The sequence below is a fragment of the Mandrillus leucophaeus genome, unplaced genomic scaffold (genome assembly GCF_000951045.1).
Source record: "Mandrillus leucophaeus isolate KB7577 unplaced genomic scaffold, Mleu.le_1.0 Scaffold127, whole genome shotgun sequence".
NCBI classification, from domain to species: domain Eukaryota; kingdom Metazoa; phylum Chordata; class Mammalia; order Primates; family Cercopithecidae; genus Mandrillus; species Mandrillus leucophaeus.
Window position 1 is genome coordinate 1,104,233 of NW_012101098.1, and position 8,305 is coordinate 1,112,537.

Genomic DNA, 8,305 nt, shown 5'->3' on the forward strand with positions numbered 1-8,305 from the left:
AAAAGAAAAAAGCAAAATACTAACACTGGAAATATCAGGTATCTAGTTTTCTCTTTTTATTTATTTGTTGTTTAGTTTTTTCTTTAATTGAACCCTTAAAAGAGATTGTTCACTGTCGAGATAATAAATTACAAAAAAAAGAAAGAAAAAATGAGCCTTTTCACGTTCTTTGATTCTAGACATCGAAGGGCTCTGTATTCTGTGTTGATGCTCAAAGCATTACAGAGTTGTGGAGTTTTTATTAATTTAACCGTTGAATTGCATTCTCTGGAGGCCACTTACATAAATAACATGTAGCAGAAGGAGCTAAATTGTGGGAGATGAGCTTTGACAGAATCCTGCTCGCTCTTTAACTGGACAAGCAGTTAATGGTTGGGGGGAAAAAAAAGTAAAGCTGAAAGGAAACGTGCTAATAGATAGTGGAACACTTTTAAATGGGGTGTTTTGTAATTAAATGTCTGGTTTCTTAAAGTAGAGAGCTCATGTCACTGGGAGTTTGACCGCAGAATGGATCGGTTAGCCTTATACCAGAAAATATTTATTTAATTTGAAAGTTTACAAACTAAAATGTAAGAAATTTCTGAGACATGCAGAGACTACCCTTTAGCAAATTGTCGTCCAAAACACAAACTGTTCACAGTTCATAAACTTGTGAAGATAGTATTCTGGGTACATTTACAGATAATTAATTACAGTGTTATCTATTTCTACTGATTTTTCAAAGGGCTATCTGAACCACAAACACATTGTTTTGCGTAGTTTGGGACCCAGATCCAAGGTCATTTTCTTTATGAAGACTTTTCCCAAGACTCTGAGAAGCACAGATCATGTATAAACTTCTACAAAATTACCTGTAAATTATCCATTCCGTAGACTATTGTGATGGCCTTTGCAGGTTCTGTAGGCTGCTATGTAGTCAAGACAGATTATTTCCAACTCTTAGAAGCAGAGGGTGGAATGGTGGTTACCAGGCGCTGGGGGCAGGGGCTATTGAATGCTAGTGAGCTGGTAAAAATAGAATTATGATTTGTAGGTTCTATAGTAGCCTGTCTAGAAAAACAGGGGGCAATGAGGAGGTATTCCTGAAACCACACAAAGTTTCAGTAATGCAGAATGATGTAGTTCTGAAGATTCAATCTATAGCATAGTGACTACAGTGAATAACATATACTTGAAATTTACTAACAGAGGAAATATTAAACGTTCTCACCACCCCTCTGCCCCACACACACACACACACACACGTAATTTTGTGAGGTGGTAGTAATGCGGCATTGTTTATCTGGGGAAATACCCGAGGTTCGTCGTCTCACGCCAGGGAAATCGAGGACTCAGACACACAAGAAGTGAGTTTGGGAATGGATGTTTAATAGGTGAAAGAAAGATAAAGGAGAATAGTACTCTCTCCTGCAGAGAGAAAGGGGAGCCCGAGTGGTTCCTCCGTTTCTTGGTGAAATGAGTGAGGCTTTAAACACAAGCTGGAGGAGGCAGTGTCTGATTTTCATAGGACCCGAGAGACTGGTCAGACCAGGTGTGACGTTTTTGCCATCCCACCCTAATCTTTTATTATGCAGATGGCGTCTCTCCCTAACTGGCGCCATGTTGTCTGTTCCTTACCGTACATGTGGTTAACAAGGAAAAGGGAAGATGGAGCCTCCATGTTGAATATGTCTGCCCCCAGGTAGCCTTTTCCTATTGGCACAGCTGCCGGTATTTACCCGTGCAAGCTTCCAGCTTGCTTATCTCTGTCTGCAGCTCAATTTTACAAGCTGTTGTTTGTTAGAAAAGAAATGATTTGGGGACTGCTTTTCATTAAAAGGGAAACCTTACTGAGGACTTCCTTACACTCACTATCTGCCTAAATAATTTTTTTAAACTCCTGTATCAGTAGTTATGTTATCCTTGATCGTGGTAATCATTTCACATTTCACAATGTATGGGTATATCAAAACATTGCCTTGTCCACATTACATACATACAATTTTTATTGGTGAGTTATGCCTCAATAAAACTGGGGGGAAAAACACTATAGGAACAAATTGGCAAGTTCTAACAAATAATTGTTAAGTGAATGCCTGGGGCCTGCTGGCTGCTCAAAATACATATTCAGTTTGGAAAATGAAGTTTTTCTTGACTTAAATGATAACCATTCCCAGGTTTTTTCCCCAAATTAATATCATTATCTGAAGATGCATCTATGATCTAAAGAAGACTGGATCTTTTTACTGCTATAATAAAATGATTGCCAAAATAGTTTTCACATATTTTAGAATTTTTTGGAAAAATGTTTATTTAAAAATAAGTATTTTAGAATGTTTTAAAAAACAAAGTACTTGAAAAAATATATTTTCAAAGTATTTATTGAATTATTTCATGGTAAATACTTTTTAAAGTACTTTCTCAAACTAACACCCAGCATCATGCTTAACATAAACATAAGAGGAACAATCCCATTAAAATCAAGGGCAATGCATTAATACCCACAATCACCAGTGTATCCGTGTGATTTCACCTGCGGGGTAGTCTAGGTAGAAAATTTTAAGAAATGAAACAAGAGTTATGATATTGAACTGCAGTAAAATAAAATTACTGTTTTTAAGTGCTATAGTAGCCTGCCTAGAAAGCCAAAAAATAAATAAATAAACAATTTGGATTAATGTGAGGGTAGCACTCACAAAATTAATGTGAAAATTATTATGCTTACAGTTTCTATCTAGCTAGCTAGCTAGCTATTTATCTATCATCATCATCATCTATCATCCATGTATTATCTACCTGTCAATCACCTATCTATCCATTTATCTAATCCATCTATCCATCTATCATATCTATCTATTCATCTATCTATTCTATATATCTAATGAATCAATCTATCTTATCTTATCTACCTATCTATCTCTCTATCTAGCTACCTACCAAGGCTATCCATCCATCCATCTATTGATCTATCTATAATCTATCTATATATGTATCTAATCTATCTATTTATCTATCTACCTACCTATCAAATCTGTCTATACATCTATCCACCTATATATTGATATATCTATAATCTATCTATATTTACTTATGTATCATGCATCTATGTATCTGTGTATGTGTGTATGTACATATGTATCTATCTACTTACCTACCTACCTACCATGTACCTACTTATCAAATCTGTCTATCCATCCATCTATCCATTGATCTATCTATTATCTATCTATCTATGTATCTATGTATCTATCTATCTATCTTTACCTATCTAATCTATCAAGATATATAGTCGACCCTTGAACAACATGGGGGTTAAGGGAACCAGACCCCTACACAGTAAAAAATACTACTATACGCCTACTGTTAACTAGAAGCCTCACAAAACACATAAACAGTAGATTATCACATAAATAGACTAGCATCTAAGAATGTTTTATGCATTCATGACCAACTTTTTCCTTTTTCTTTTTCATCAACATTTCTAGGCTCCATGCTTTTTTCTGTGTGTGTTTTTTTCAAATCGTTGTAGATTTTTGAAGATTTTTTCAATATATTTTTGAAAAACAAATTTGTACATAAGTGTATCCATGCAGTTCAAATCTGTGTTGCTGAGAGGCCAACTATACATCTAAATTTGTAAAGAAACACACATGATGTGTAGGAGAAAAGCACAGAATGTTACCGGTAGATATAAAAAACAGCTATACTTTTGTATGTGTATAATAAAGCTTTACTTTAAAGTTAACTAAATTAAGTAATGTAAAATAACTAAAAGAGTATAAAATGACTATAAGAGTAAGCAACTAGATTAATATGCAAAATTTTGGATGTTCTTGATCAAATATTTTTTATAATGAAATGATGTCTTTATTTAAATGCTGTAAGAGTAGACCACTGGGTTTAGGCCATGACAAAGTAGCTGATATTAGAATTCCCTTCCATTTATAAACAACCAAAGGAAGACACAATATTTAGAAACACTGGTTTTGAGCATTTAACAAAGCCGTTACAGGACAGGTATTCTTCAGGGAGAAACAAAACAAAACATCAAGTAAATCCCACATTGACTCCAGGATTTTGCCTGGGGGTGATGGAAGATAATATTAATTCAAAACAGTGATAATTTAAGAATGGAAAGTCGAATATTGAAATCATCCACTAAAAATTTTATTGCTGCCTAAGTAATAGCTTCCCAAATTAACAGCTTCAAACAACACAGCAAATCATCTCACAGTTTCTGCAGCTTGAAGAATCTGAGCTCAGTTTGACTCTGGGTTCTCTGCCTCATGGTTTCTTTAGAGACTCCAATCGAAGTTGAATTCAGGTCTGTGATTTCACACAAAGGCTCATTTCTTCTGGGTTCATATAGTTATTGGCAAAATTCCATTTATCGAGGGCTGTTGTACCGAGGGTCTGTGTTCCTGCCTGGTTTTTGACAGGAGACCACCCAACTGGTCTCTCCAATACGGTATCTTCCATTTGTTTTATTAAAGCTTGCAAGCTGAGAAGATGATAAACAATGTTCTATTGATATTGGGAGCACATATAAGCCACAAATAGGCAGGTAGCTACATAAGGTTTTGCTTTCTGAAAAATGCAGTGTAGATAGGATGATCTTCTCAATACTCGGCAGGAGAGCAGTTGTAGGGAATAATGTAGTCCCACTTAGTGCTATGTACAAAAAACGAAACAACAGAAACAAAAACAAATGATTCCAAGTATAGGTTATATCGATGTAACTATAGAACAGAAAATAAGGGTTTTAGAAGGTGTTAGTAGGAGGATTTCTTTTTGGCATTGGGGTAAATAAACATTTTTCAAGGAAGATGCAAATGTGTTTCATCATTACTTAATCAAGGAATCAGTAAATTGTACTTACTTAAACTGCAAATATTCTGTTTTGCAAAAGGTACCATGAAAAGAATAAAAGTTTATGCTAGGCACAGCATGTGCACCTGTAACCCCAGCTACTCTGGAGGCTGAGGGGGGAGACTTGGGCCCAGGAGCTCAAGACCAGCCTGAGCAACATAGTGAGATCCTGTCTAAAATAAAAAATAAATAAATAAATAAATAAATAAAAACTTTATAGATGTTCTAAATATAGTCTACAAGGCTACAAGGATTTATGTTTTATGTCCAAAATATACAATGGATTCCAATTGAAAATGTGTGACTAATTTAGCAGATTTTTAAAACAGCATATCTAATATCCCAATAAACTTAATAAAAACGTCTAACATCAAGGAAATGCAAATAAACCACCATGATATAGCACTAAATACTCACCTGATGCTCAAACAAAGCAAAACTAACAAAACCGGTCAGAAAGTGTATCTCCTGAATTAGCATGTAAAACTTAATGCTGGTTGGGCACAGTACCTCATGCCTGTAATCCCAGCACTTTGGGAGACCTAGGTGGGAGGATCACTTGAAGCCAGGAATTCCACACGAGCCTGGGCAACACAGTGAGACCCTATCTCTACAAAAGCTGAAAAAAATTAGCCATATATGGTAGCAAGCACCTGTATTCCCAACAACTTTGGAGGTTGAGTTGGGAGGATCACTTGAGCCCAGGGGTTCCAGGCTGCAGTGAGCTATGATCACGACACTGCACTCTAGCCTGGGTGACAGAGCAAGACCTTGCCTAAAAAAGCAAAAGCAAAAACGAAACCAAAAATACCTTAAAGCTGAATGAGTAAATTCCCTAGCACCTAGAATTTTCAGTGCAAGATATGTGCCCAAGAAAACATTGCACACAGTAAACCTACTGACATAGGTAGAATACATTTCATGATAGTGTTTCCTTAATAATCCTAAAATGGAAACAATCACGGTAACCATCAACAAAGGATGCACAAAGAGATTTGGGGAAGGCTACATAGCAAGAAAAATGAATGAGCCAGTGCCACACGAGACAGAATGATGAATTTGGTAAACATGAGGTTGAATAAAAGACTTAGGCGGCCAGGCATGGTGTCTCACGCCTGTAATCCCAGCACTTTGGGAGGCCGAGGTGGGTGGGTCACGAGATCAGGAGATCAAGACCATCCTGGCTAACACAGTGAAACCCCGTCTCTACTAAAAATACAAAAAATTAGCCAGGCGTGGTGGTGGGCACCTGTAGTCCTAGCTACTCGGGAGGCTGAGGCAGGAGAATGGCGTGAACCTGGGAGGCGGAGCTTGCAATAAGCCGAGATCCCGCCACTGCACTCCAGCCTGGGCAACTGAGTGAGACTCCATCTCAAAAAAAGAAAAAAAAAAAAAAAAAAAAACTTAGGCGGAGCTGCAGAGCTGCAAAAGAACATAGTGAAGATTTCCATCATTCTATGCCTGGATTTGCCTAGAGCTTTTCCAGCGTCCTGATTTGGTGGCAGTTCACTGAGCTGTATCTGTATCAGTTGTGCACTTTTCTGTTTGCATATTATAATTCAATAAAGCAAGTTTATGTAAAAATGAAAGAATGCTGCATTAATATTCCCAGGGACATGTCGGGCTGGTTGAAATTAGAATTACACGATGATGAAACCATGCAAAGAAAGAACTATCTAGTGGGTATTTCTGCTTGTGTATCTACTTCAGTCAGAACTTGAGAAAGGTCAGAGAGAAGTTCTTGAGAAACTCCACGAGAAAACAACTCTGAATTTAAAAAGAAAGCTTCCAATTGTAAAACTTCACCTTTACTTCCACGAACCTCTTCTCCTGACCAACCCCCCCCCAAAAAAAAATGGGTTTGTGAGGGAGGGAGGCATTACACATCGTTCCATTCCCTTTCACCTCACACTGATGCAACTTGTTCTAAAAGATTCTAATTTTGTTACCAAAAACAATTGAAAAAAAAATGACAAGTAACTATAATTGTTTTTGAAATTTTTGCTGATTTCTTTTTTTTGAGAGGGGGTCGGAGTCTCACTCTGTCGCCAGGCTGGAGTGCAGTGGCACCATCTCAGCTCACTGCAGCCTCCGTCTCTCAAGTTCAAGTGATTCTCCTGCCTCAGCCTCCAGAGTAGCTGGGACTACAGGCGTGCGCCACCACGCCCAGCTAATTTTTTTGTATTTGTAGTAGAGACGGGTTTCACCTTGTTGGCCAGGATGGTCTTGATCTCTTAACCTTGTGATCCTCCCTCCTTGGCCTCCCAAAGTGCTGGGATTACAGGCGTAAACCACCACACCCAGCCCTGCTGATTTCTTTGGAAGAATTTACAATGGATTTTCTGAAAATACTCTATTTCTCTAAATTTTATTTGAATCTCCCATAAGGAAAACATCACCCTTTTCTTTTAGAATACCAACTGAAAGCATTTGAAATCAACTCATATGTTCACTTCTAAATATTTCCATTTATATTCAGAGTTGTCATTTTAAAACCTCTGCTATCATTTAACACAAAGATTATAAGTGTCAAACAGAAATACTTTGAGGAGGATTAATCATTATGAAAGCAATGAGGAGAAAAACAGAGATAATTTTTTGTAGGAAGAGCTCATGAGTATGTTTATTCTAGTTAAAAACATAATATAACTCTTCTATGTTTCATGAATTTTTATATGCATTTTGACGGTTGTAGAAAGGACATTAAGTAAAGTATAGTCACACAATGCAAAGTGTAGCTAAAAATAATGTTTTTCTAATATTAGAGACAGCCACAGTAATTTATGAGTTAAAAATTTGTATATGGGAAGGATGAAAGCAAGGACATAAGCAACCGTAGTAAAAGCCTGCTGAGCATGGGGGGGAAAATTGAATTTAAGTTATGGAAGAATAATTTTAATACTGTTAAAAGGTAAGCAGGCCTTCTAGGCATTTCTGAGGTGGATACTTCCACGTTGTGATGAACTGATGAAAGAACACTCTCCAAAGAGGAGGAGAGGACAAATTATTCAAAGTATTTGCAATTTAAATATACTTTTTTGTTGAATAAATTATATAGTGTTTATTATACACAACGAAGAGAGAGCATGGTATGCAAAGTTTACCATGAACACAGGTCATGAACATAGTTCTAAAGGTTGTAAGTCGAAATTGTTGCAGTTTGACTAATCAAATCAACCTTAGACAGCTTACAGTTACAAATGGCAGTGATACTGAGCTGTGTATATAATTTTATCTTTAAAGATTATTTTCAAGGGCCTTTCTCAAGTTGGCAATATATTAATCCTGGAAGAGGTATATATTGTAACTGGATGGAGTCTGTATCAGTATCAATGGATACAATTGTTACAATTGATGCAATTGTTATAATTGACAACAATTGTTACAATTGTGTCAATTTTAACAAAATCTTAAATAGCAGCCAGAACGACTTTGTCAAAAAAAAAAAAAAAAAAAA